This window comes from Triticum urartu, chromosome 1A (genome assembly GCF_056163025.1).
Source record: "Triticum urartu cultivar PI428250 chromosome 1A, HENAU_Tu73, whole genome shotgun sequence".
In the NCBI taxonomy this organism is placed as follows: Eukaryota; Viridiplantae; Streptophyta; class Magnoliopsida; order Poales; family Poaceae; genus Triticum; species Triticum urartu.
The window spans coordinates 170,002,758-170,014,498 of NC_141873.1; the positions used below are offsets into that span (position 1 = coordinate 170,002,758).

At 45.9% G+C, this 11,741-nt stretch overlaps 2 pseudogenes; both read left to right on the forward strand.

The window, feature by feature from the left end:
* Positions 1-798: 798 nt before the first annotated feature.
* On the forward strand, positions 799-8,299 carry LOC147990493 (uncharacterized; annotated as a pseudogene).
* Positions 8,300-8,941: 642 nt separating this feature from the next.
* Positions 8,942-10,034, forward strand: LOC147990494 (uncharacterized; annotated as a pseudogene).
* The last annotated feature ends 1,707 nt before the right edge of the window (positions 10,035-11,741 follow it).

Consider the following 11,741-nt stretch of genomic DNA (forward strand, 5'->3'; position numbering starts at 1 on the left):
TTTCATGTCTTTGCAAGCGACCTTATTCCTCCTCCTTTAATGTTCATCTTTTCCCTATAAATCATGCCTCTTTCCTACACCCTCTCTGCCAGATTTCATCCCATTTGAAGTTGTTTTGGTCAGGTTCAAAAATGAATGAAATTTGAGAATAATTCAAACTATAATTATTTTTCTACCTTCTAAAAATGCCAGAGCAATTTATTCAAACCCTACGTAAATCCAGGGTTCCAGATATATATTTATATATCTCATATTCCTAACCAAAAACCCCTGGATTTTCCCCTTTGTTGGTTGTTTATTTATATAAACAATAATTTAAGAAACTAAAGAATTTGGAAGGAAGAGGGAGCCCAGCAGCCGCACCAGTTGGCCAAGGCCCAGCTGGCGCCCTTCCCACTGGGCCGGATCCAAGGCCCATCCCCCGTAGCCCACTTCTCTAACCCTAGCCGTTCGCTCCCTCGCCCCTCGCTCCGTTCCCTCGATCCACCTCGCGCCGCCAGAAACAGGGAGCCATGCTCGACCCGCACCTCTCGCCCACTGTCCCACTCCCTCTCGATCCCCTTTTTCTCCACCATCACGCCTTCGTCGTCTGCTTGAGCGCGCCACTCGAGAGACACCCGCGGTTACCCGCCGTCGAACGTCCCCGCCTCCGGCCATAGCGCCCGTGCCCAATGCCCCTGCACGCGAGCCTCCGTTGCGCTACCGTATCACCATGATGCACCCGCGCCACCGGGCTCCTCCTCTTAGACCGTGACCTTGGCCTTCGGCCATGGTGCCGCACCGACGACCACCAGCAGGATGCCGACCTGTGTGCATGACCATGCCGGCCTCTCCTTCCTCCTCGACTGCGTTGCTGCCTTCCCCCGCGTTCGCCTCGGAGTCGACCTCCACCACCAGGAGCTGGTGGCTTCTTCCCTGTCACGAGCCTCGTCGCCGGAGTGCCTCGCCATGACACCCTCACGGCGAGCTTCCCGCGTCCGCCGCCTCCCTGCATACAAGCACCCAACGCCACCACTCGTCGACCTCCTCTGTTCAAGTCATGGACAGCCCCTGCCCGAGATGCACCTTCAGCCTCGCCTTGTTTTCCTTGACCTCTTCCCACGCGCGACCAAGCTGCCCTGCCTCATTCGACCACCACCATTGCCTCACTGCTGCTGCTGCCCTCTGCTGCTCTCCCTTGAGCGCGCCCGCTCCATCGCCTCCTAGCTGCTGCCCAACCGAGGCCTTGTGATGCTTCGTTTCAAAACAAAATACCATTAAGTCCAGCAAGACACGGACTCCGAACGCCAAGTACTACTACAAACCCGAAGAATTCGGATGCATCAAGTCCCCGAGGAGACCCGTTTTTCGTCACGTTCGACTACCCGTATCATCAAGTACCACAACGGCCGGAGACCTCGGACACGCCAAGTACCCCTTCGAGCTATCAATACCGCAAGCGCCAAGTTCCACGATGACCCAAGTACCACGAGAACGTTTGTACCTCTACCGTCGCCGTGGATCCGACAAGTACCCCTACAACTAGTGTACCTCTACCGTCGTCTTCGGAATCGCTAAGAACGTCAAGCACCCCTTTGGATGAAGAGACCGAGAAGTTCAATTGACCCCAAGTACCTCTCCGAAAACGAGACGTATACCGCTACATTCACAAGAATCGAGACCGACAAGTCCGAAGATGCAAGTACCACTCCAAACATGTACGACGACCATCATCGTTGACCCGTGAAATGAATGCATGTTGGATGAGATGCCCCCTTTGTCTGCACCATGTCAGCTTTGTCACTCGTTTCCATGCCACTAACCCATGGGAACCCGGTTACCGGGATCACCCCACCTTCTATCGCATGTCATGCTCCCGTCACTTTTCCTTTTGTACCGGTATCTCCATAAGCTACCGGAACCGATATGTTGTCGTGGCATCATTTTCGGATTCGTTGTCGTGGCACCCTTTCTTTCCGCCACGATGACAAATGCCTCATATCTTATCATGTCAACGTTTTCATAAATACTTGCATAAAACTTGCACATGTCATCCGCATCATGATAATAACATTTAAAATGTTAAAATTGTTGTTTGCTTTAAATTACTAATGCATATGGGGATTTACCGGATTTGTTGTTTGCTATATCCGGCCCCCATTTAAATTGTTTAGATAGATAATTCCTTTATGTTTCACCTCTTGACATTCTTAACAACATTTAATATTGTTGGGTACATAAACGAGATCGAACTAAATAATTGATGTGGTGTAACGTCAATATGCAACTCATTGCATATTGGGATACACTTAACTTGTAGTTTTGTTTGTGCCCTTTGCCATGTCATGCATATTTAAACCGGACATGCATCATAATTGTTTGCGCATCATGCCATGATTATCTGTTGGTTGTTTACTATGCTATTTGCTTCTTTCCGGGTTGCTTCTCGCGTTAGCCTCGGTTTCGTTCCGGAGTTGTGAGGATTCGTTTGACTACGTCTGCTTGTCTTCTTCATGGATTCATCCTTCTTCCTTGCGGGATCTCAGGCAAGATAACCATACCCTCGAAATCACTTCTATCTTTGCTTGCTAGTTGCTCGCTCTTTTGCTATGCTGATGCTGCGATTCCTACCACTTGCTTATTATGCCTCCCATATTGTTAAGCCAAGCCTCTAACCCACCTTTTCCTAGCAAACCGTTGTTTGGCTATGTCACTCCTTTGCTCAGCCCCTCTTATAGCGTTGTTAGTTGCAGGGGAAGATTGGAGCTTGTTCCATGTTTGGAACATGGTTATTTTGTTGGGATATCACAATATCTATTATTTAATTAATGCATCTATATACTTGGTAAAGGGTGGAAGGCTCAGCCTTATGCCTGGTATTTTGTTCCACTCCTGGCGCCCTAGTTTCCGTCATATCGGTGTCATGTTCCCGGATTTTGTGTTCCTTAGACGGTTGAGTTATAATGGGAACCCCTTGACAGTTCACCTTGAATAAAACTCCTCCAGCAAGGCCCAACATTGATTTTACCATTCAGCACCTAGCCTCTTTTTCCGTTGGGTTAGGCCAGCCCAAGGGTCATCTTTATTTTAAACCCCCGGGCTAGTGCTTGTCTAAGTGTTGGTCCAACCCAGAGCATCGTGCGGGGCCGTCCCTTGGCAACTTGGGTAACCTTGGCTCCCGTACGCTTAACTTATCCGGTGTGCCCTGAGAACGAGTTATGTGCAGCTCCTATCGGGATTTGTCGGCACACCGGGTGGTCTTGCTGGACTTGTTTTACCATTGTCGAGGATGTCTTGTAACTGGGATGCCGAGTCTGATCGGATTGTCTTGGGAGATGGAATATCCTTCGTTGACCGTGAGAGCTTGTGATGGGCTAAGTTGGGACTCCCTTGCAGGGTTTTGAACTTTCGAAAGCCGTCCCCGCGGTTATGGGCAGATGGGAATTTGTTAATGTCCGGTTGTAGAAAACCTGATGTTTATCGTAATTAAAAATACATCAACCGCGTGTGTAACCGTGATGGTCTCTTCTCAGCGGAGTCCGGGAAGTGAACACGGTGTTGGAGTAATGCTTGACATAGGTTGTTCTAGGATCACTTCCTGATCATAGATTTCTCGAACGTGCTTTGCCTTCTCTTCTCGCTCTCATTTGCGTATGTTAGCCACCAAATATGTTAGTCGCTTGCTGCAGCTCCACCTCATACCTTTTACCATTCCTATAAGCTTAAATAGTCTTGATCGCGAGGGTGTGAGATTGCTGAGTCCCCGTGACTCACAGATACTTCCAAAACTAGCTTGCAGGTGTCGTTGAACTGTGCAGGTGACGCAACCAAGCTCAAGGAGGAGCTCTATAAAGATTGTGTTCGCTATGTTGTTCCGTTTCCAGTTGTTCAGTAGTGGAGCCCAGTTGGGACGATCGGGGATCTGTGTAGCATTTGGGGTAGTCTTATTTTTTTTTGGTTCCGTAGTCGGACCTTGTGTGTATCTGGATGATGTAATGCTTTATTCATGTATTGTTGTGAAGTGGCGATTGTAAGCCAACTATGTATCTCTTTCCCTTATGTATTACATGGGTTGTGTGGAGATTACCTCACTTGCGACTTTGCTTACAATGCGGTTATGCCTCTAAGTCGTGCTTCAACACGTGGGAGATATAGCCGCATCGTGGGCGTTACAAGTTGGTAATCAGAGCCTTCCCCGAATTAGGAGCCCCCTGCTTGATCGAATCGCTGGCGTTGTTGAGTCTAGAAAGATGTTTTTAATCATTTAGGAATTATATATATCGGAGAGTTAGGAATTATTTTTACTCCTCAATCCCTTCGTCGCTCTGGTGAGGCATCCTGACATAGAGTTTTGACTCTTCTCTTCTCACTAAAAACAATTTTAGGATCACGCGGGTATCTTGGAAATGTTCCGATGGATTTATGACGAGAACATTGTTCTTGGTGCCTCCTGACATTTAGGGGTTGTGGCAGTGTCCCGGGGAGTTGAGCTCCGAGGTGTTGTCGTCACAATTTTATCGTTGCAGTTCTGGTATACCTGAGTTTCGCCGACATCGAAAATCTCTTTTATGTAGTTGTTGGTGAGATAACCTCGACGCCACCCAGTACTGGGGCGGAAGTTCGGGAGTATTGCCATAACTCATATAACGGATCCTTTTCGAAGGTTGAGGTAAATGATTTTCGAAGGTTTCTTGGTTATGTGTTGAAGGATGGATACAGCTGGATGTAGGATTTGCTAGTTTTGGGTGAGATATTATGCTTCCCCTGTATCCCCAACACCTGATTGCATAACCGGAAAATTTCGGAAGTTTATAAGTGGGAATTCAAGTAGCTCCTAGGATATCTTTCTGATAGATGCATGATATGAAATTGGGGTTCGACGTCTAGTGGTCCGCCCATCCACGGTTGGTTTTATAGTGGTCTCGTTGTGTCTTAAAGAGTCTTTGGCTATGCTGACTCGGGGACGCTTCGTATGTCATGTGCACTTCCTTGTACATGATGGTGCTGTACGATCGAGCCCGTGTAGGCCCCACCACGAAAACTTTGGACGAAATCTCTATCATATGTTTGTTCCGGCTTATTTTGCAAGCCAATCCTTTGTTTTTGTTTTCAGTTGTGGTATTCGAGTTGCTTCGAAGTCAAATGTTGATTCCATACCTTGTTTAAGAGGTGTTCTCATGTTCTTATGCGATACTAATCCTTCTCGATCATCGAGTTTGTCATGTCAATTCTATTCAACCGGTGTGATTCTCTTCAAGATGATCCTATCATTTCAACATTCGCAAGATCCAATCTCAGTTTTTTTCATCAATGTTGTTCGTTTCATCCGTCTTCAAGTTGACTTTGTTTTCCCTCCCTCCCACCCTTTTTCTTTAAGGACTCATATATCTTATTAAAGTATCCATTTTATTCATGTGAAGACTCTTCATTCTTGTCTTTGAATGTTCTTATCCGGTGATTCACTTGAAGATACTAACGGAGCCTCAAGTTCGTTACTCTTCACTTATTTTCTTCTCCGGTGGATCCAATTCTAGCTTTGTTGATCCTTTTCCTTGTGTCAAATACCTTCTCATGCCGGTGCACCTCTTAATCATCCACTTCTCACTAGTCAATTGTTCCGGAGTGCTCAAGATATCTCGAAGATTCGTGTTTCCACTCTGCAGTTGTTCAATATCTTCGAGGACGTTCTCTCATTCAAGCCTTTTAATTCAACCAGTGCATTCTCTCTTTTAAATCGTTCTATGGTGTTTCTTTTGAGTGGGCCCTAACCCACAGGTCTTTACCCAGGATCTTACCTGACTCTTCTAAATTTCTCGGAGTTACTCTCAAATTCTTTCCAAGTTTGACGTAAGAATGAGTTATCATCAGTTAAATGCCTTTTCTCCAAGATCTTTCAAATCCCATTCATTGTTGATTCAACCTTTATATTCTTCGTGATCCCGGAGTGTCTAAACAATTCATGGTGGTGTTTCTCATCGTCATTCTTGACATTTACAGACCGAAGAAGAGTTTCTCTTAAATCTTGCTCCATTCTCTCCAAGATTCATGGTTCTAGCGTCACGCCATCCTTTCTTAAGTGTTTTCGATTGTGACAATTCTTTTCACCCATCCGAAGCAATTCAGGAGTCTTTTCAGTTTGATTCTCCGGAGGCCATCAATTCAGGATTATTCATTCTCAGCTTTCAGCTATGATTCTCCAAAATCATACCAGAGCTTAAATCAAGGATTCTCTAGTCAGCTTGTAATCTCTTCGTTCTCATGGATCTAAATTCTCTCAAGAATTTTCGTTTATTTGCTAATCCTTCCCGGTGTTTCTTCATGTTTTATTCGTCTTTTTCAATTCTTATGGTGGTTTGTTCAAGAGTTCTCTTCCTTGGTTTCATATTCGATTCATTCGTTCTTTCCAAATCCTACCGGTGGTTCGTTGAAGACTTTCTCGAGTTGGCGCTATATCTATCTTAATCCTTTCTACGAGAATAAGTAGTATGCCAAATCCAATATGGGTCATCATTTAATTGGTGAAGGATACGCATAACGTAATTCTTATTATTGTTTCATCCAAGTGATCTAATTTCCTGCTTTCCGGAGTGGTTCATCATATCACATTCTCGGTTTCACTTGTTTCATCTTTTCTTTCCCGGAGCTCCAACCTCTCTCAATTTATTTCATCGCGAAGATCCATCTACTCATTGCAAGGATTCATCTTGTGTTTTCAACTTCTTTTTCTTCTCGTTATCCTTTTGTTACCGGAGTTTTTCATGAAGGTTCTACATGATGGTTCATCAAGGATTTAAATTCCTTCTCGAAGTGTTCATCAAGATTCTTTTGAAGGGAACTCAAGCATTCTTTATCTCGCATTTCAAAGTGCAATCCTTTCTACCGTATCATTGGAGATGTTATTATGTCATTCTTGATAATTTTCCTTCGTGTTTCATGATTCACAAGTTATCAAGAATGAGGTATTTTAAATCCATCAACCTCCTCGTTGGAGCTATCTTGTGTCATGTTTCACCTAAAGCTTTCCCTATGGATTGTTGCTATTGATGGTGCTTATAAATGACCCAAGTTCTTCATTTATCCTCCCGGTGAAATAAGTTTCTCGTCTACTTGTTCATATCAATCCAATCTATTGTTTTCCATAGTGGCATGCATTCACCTCTAAGTTTTGAGTTGTTTCCATAAGCCCACTTCAAGCTTATCCTTTTCGTTGTTGATAATCTAACAACTCCGTTCTAGCATTTGTTGTAAGCGTGCTCTACCAAGATCTTGTTTTCTCCTCCGTTAATTTCATTCCATCCTCTCATTTCTTCTGGAGGCATTGTGATGTTGCTCTCTTCAACCCATCATCTTGTTTTGCCAAGATCATGTTCAAATTCCTTCCATTTACAAATCGGATGGTTGTCAAAATTATATTATTCTTATTTCTTTTCTATCTTGTTTAAACCGGAGTGTGGTCGTAATTGATTTTTTTTCTCGTTCCTTGTACATCTTTTTTTCAACCGCAGTGCTTGCATGTACTTCTTGTCCATTGCAACCCTTTTCTTATGTCTTTCAACCTACAAGGTTCTCGTAATGTTACTTGTTCCACTTTTCTTACGGAGTGTTTTCAACTTTTTTCATCTTCGTTGTATTCTTTCTTTCAAGTTGTTCAACCTCTCAAGGCTTTTTGGTTTCACTCGTTTGTCAAAGAAGCAACTTAGTTTTACCGATGCTCTTCCTCTTCCTTTTTCCCTCCGGTGCCATTCTAGATCTCGGGACGAGATCCTCTCGTAGTGGTGGAGTGTTGTGACGCACCAAAACCGGAGCTTCAGATGCCTTCCAGGCTTACCGGGTTTCGTGGGGTGATTTGTTTGGTTCTTTGCATTCATCATTGCATCATATGCATTGCATCATGTCATCATGCCATCATGTCATTTCTTTTTCTTAACTCAACTAAATAAACCGTATGGATCTTCGATCTATTTAAACCGACGGAATTCACATGGTGATTCTCTTTATAACATATCCTCCCGATATTAGGGAGCTATATTAAATATTCCATTATCTTGGAATGACCCATCACACAATTGCATTACTCTTCAACTCTTCTTATATCCGACTTAACTTCATATATTTTCCTTGTCATCTCTCTCTCAAGCCATACCCATGCATCATCACCTCTCCCTTCCTTCTTCTTTCATGTCTTTGCAAGCGACCTTATTCCTCCTCCTTTAATGTTCATCTTTTCCATATAAACCTTGACTCTTTCCTACACCATCTCTGCCAGATTTCATCCCATTCGAAGTTGTTTTGGTCAGGTTCAAAAATGAATGAAGTTTGAGAATAATTCAACCTCTAATTATTTTTCTACCTTGTAAAAATGCCAGAGCAATTTATTCAAACCCTACATAAATCCAGGGTCCCATATATATATTTATATATCCCATATTCCTAACCAAAAACCCCTGGATTTTCCGCTTTGTTGGTTGTTTATTTATATAAACAATAATTTAAGAAAGGAAAGAATTTGGAAGGAAGAGGGAGCCCAGCAGCCGCACCAGTTGGCCAAGGCCCAGCTGGTGCCCTTCCCACTTGGCCGGCTCCAAGGCCCATCTCCCGCAGCCCATTGCTCTAACCCTAGCCGTTCGCTCCCTCACCCCTCGGTCCCTTCCCCCGATCCACCTCGCGCCGCCGGAAATAGGGAGCTGCGCTCAACCCGCACCTCTCACCCACTGTCCCACTCCCTCTCGATCCCCCTTTTCTCCACCATCGCACCTTCATCGTCTGCTTGAGCGCGCCGCTCGAGAGACACCTGCGGCTACTCGACGTCGTACGTCCCCGCCTCCGGCCATAGCGCCTGCGCCCGATGCCCCAGCACGCGAGCCTCCGATGCGTTGCCGTATCACCATGATGCACCCGCGCCACCGGGCTCCTCCTCTTAGACCCTGACCTTGATGGTGCTGCACCGACGACCACCAGCAGGATGCCGACCTGCGTGCGTGACCATGCCGGCCTCTCCTTCCTCCTCGCCTGCGTCGCTGCCTTCCCCCGCGTTCGCCTCGGAGTCGACCTCAACCACCAGGAGCTGGCGGCTTCTTCCCTGTCACGAGCCTCGTCGCCGGAGGGCCTCGCCATGATGCCCTCACGGCGAGCTTCCCGCGTCCGCCGCCTCCCTGGATACAAGCACCCAACGCCGCCCCTCGTCGACCTCCTCTGTTCCAGTCATGGACATCCCCTGCCCGAGACCGACCTTCAGCCTCGCCTTGTTTTCCTGGACCTCTTCCCGCGCGCGACCGAGCTACCCTGCCTCGTTCGACCACCACCATCGCCTTACTGCTGCTGCTGCCCTCTGCTGCTCTCCCTTGAGCGCGCCCGCTACATCCCCTCCTTGCTGCTGCCCAACCGAGGCCTTGTGATGCTTCCTTTCGGAACAAAAGACCATCAAGACCGGCAAGACCCGAACTCCGAACGCCAAGTACTACTACAAACCCGAAGAATTCGGATGCATCAAGTCCCCGAGGAGACCCGTTTTTCGTCAAGGTGGACTACCCGTATCATCAAGTACCACTACGGCCGGAGACCTTGAACAGGCCAAGTACCCCTTCGAGCTATCAATACCGCAAGCGCCAAGTTCCACGACAACCCAAGTACTACAATAACGTTTGTACCTCTACCGTCGCCGTGGATCTGACAAGTACCCGTACAACTAGTGTACCTCTACCGTCGTCTTCGGAATCTCTAAGAACGTCAAGCACCCCTTCGGATGACGAGACCGACAAGTTCAATTGACCCCAAGTACCTCTCCGAAAATGAAACGTATACCGCTACCGTCGCAAGAATCGAGACCAACAAGTCCGAAGATGCAAGTACCACTTCGAACCATGTACGACGACCGTCGTTGTTGACCCGTGAAATGAATGCATGTTGGATGAGATGCCCCCTTTGTCTGCACCATGTCAATTTTGTCACTCGTTTCCATGCCACTAACCCGTGGGAACTCGGTTACCGGGATCACCCCACCTTCTATCGCATGTCATGCTCCCGTCACTTTTCCTTTTGTACCAGTATCTCCATAAGCTACCGAAACCGATATGTTGCCGTGGCATCATTTTCGGATTCGTTGTCGTGGCACCCTTTCTTTCCGCCATGATGACAAATGCCTCATATCTTATCATGTCAACATTTTCATAAATACTTGCATAAAACCTGCACATGTCATCTGCATCATGATAATAACATTTAAAATTTTAAAATTGTTGTTTTCTTTAAATTACTAATGTATATGGGGATTTACCGAATTTGTTGTTTGCTATATCTGGCCCCATTTAAATTGTTTAGATAGATAATTCCTTTATGTTTCACCTCTTGACATGCTTAACAACATTTAATATTGTTGGGTACATAAACGAGATCGAACTAAATAATTGATGTGGTGTTCCATCAATATGCAACTCGTTGCATATTGGGATACACTTAACTTGTAGTTTTGTTTGTGCCCTTTGCCATGTTATGCATACTTAAACCAGACATGCATCATAATTGTTTGCGGATCATTCCATGATTATGTGTTGGTTGTTTACTATGTTGTTTGCTTCTTTTCGGGTTGCTTCTCGCGTTAGCTTCGGTTTTGTTCCGGAGTTGTGAGGATTCGTTCGACTACGTCCGCTTGTCTTCTTCATGGAATCATTCTTCTTCCTTGCGGGATCTCAGGCAAGATGACCATACCCTCGAAATCACTTCTATCTTTGCTTGCTAGTTGCTCGCTCTTTTGCTATTTCTATGATGTGATTCCTACCACATGCTTGTTATGCCTCCCATATTGTTAAGCGAAGCCTCTAACCCACCTTTTCCTAGCAAACCGTTGTTTGGCTATGTCACCGCTTTGCTCATCCCCTCTTATAGCGTTGTTTGTTGCAAGTGAAGATTGGAGCTTGTTCCATGTTTGGAACATGGTTATTTTGTTGGGATATCACAATATCTCTTATTTAATTAATGCATCTATATACTTGGTAAAGGGTGGAAAGCTCGGCCTTATGCCTGGTGTTTTGTTCCACTCTTGCCGCCCTAGTTTCCATCATATCGGTGTTATGTTCCCGGATTTTGCGTTCCTTACACGGTTGGGTTATAATGGGAACCCCTTGACAGTTCGCCTTGAATAAAACTCCTCCAGCAAGGCCCAACATTGGTTTTACCATTCGCCACCTAGCCTCTTTTTCCCTTGGGTTGGGCGAGCCCAAGGGTCCTCTTTATTTTAAACCCCCGGGCCAGTGCTTGCCTAAGTGTTGGTCCAACCCAGAGCACTGTGCGGGGCCGTCCCTTGGAAACATGGGTTACGTTGGCTCCCGTACGCTGAGCTTATCCGGTGTGCCCTGAGAATGAGATGTGTGCAGCTCCAATCGGGATTTGTCGGCACAGCAGGTGGTCTTGCTGGACTTGTTTTACCATTGTCGAGGATGTCTTGTAACCGGGATGCCGAGTCTGATCGGATTGTCTTGGGAGAAGGAATATCCTTCGTTGACCGTGAGAGCTTGTGATGGGCTATGTTGGGACTCCCCTGCAGGGTTTTGAACTTTCGAAAGCCGTGCCCACGGTTATGGGCAGATGGGAATTTGTTAATGTCCGGTTGTAGAAAACCTGAAGTTTATCGTAATTAAAAATACATCAACCGTGTGTGTAACCATGATGGTCTCTTCTCGACGGAGTCCGGGAAGTGAACACGGTGTTGGAGTAATGCTTGACGTAGGTTGTTCTAGGATCACTTCCTGATCATAGATTTCTCGAAC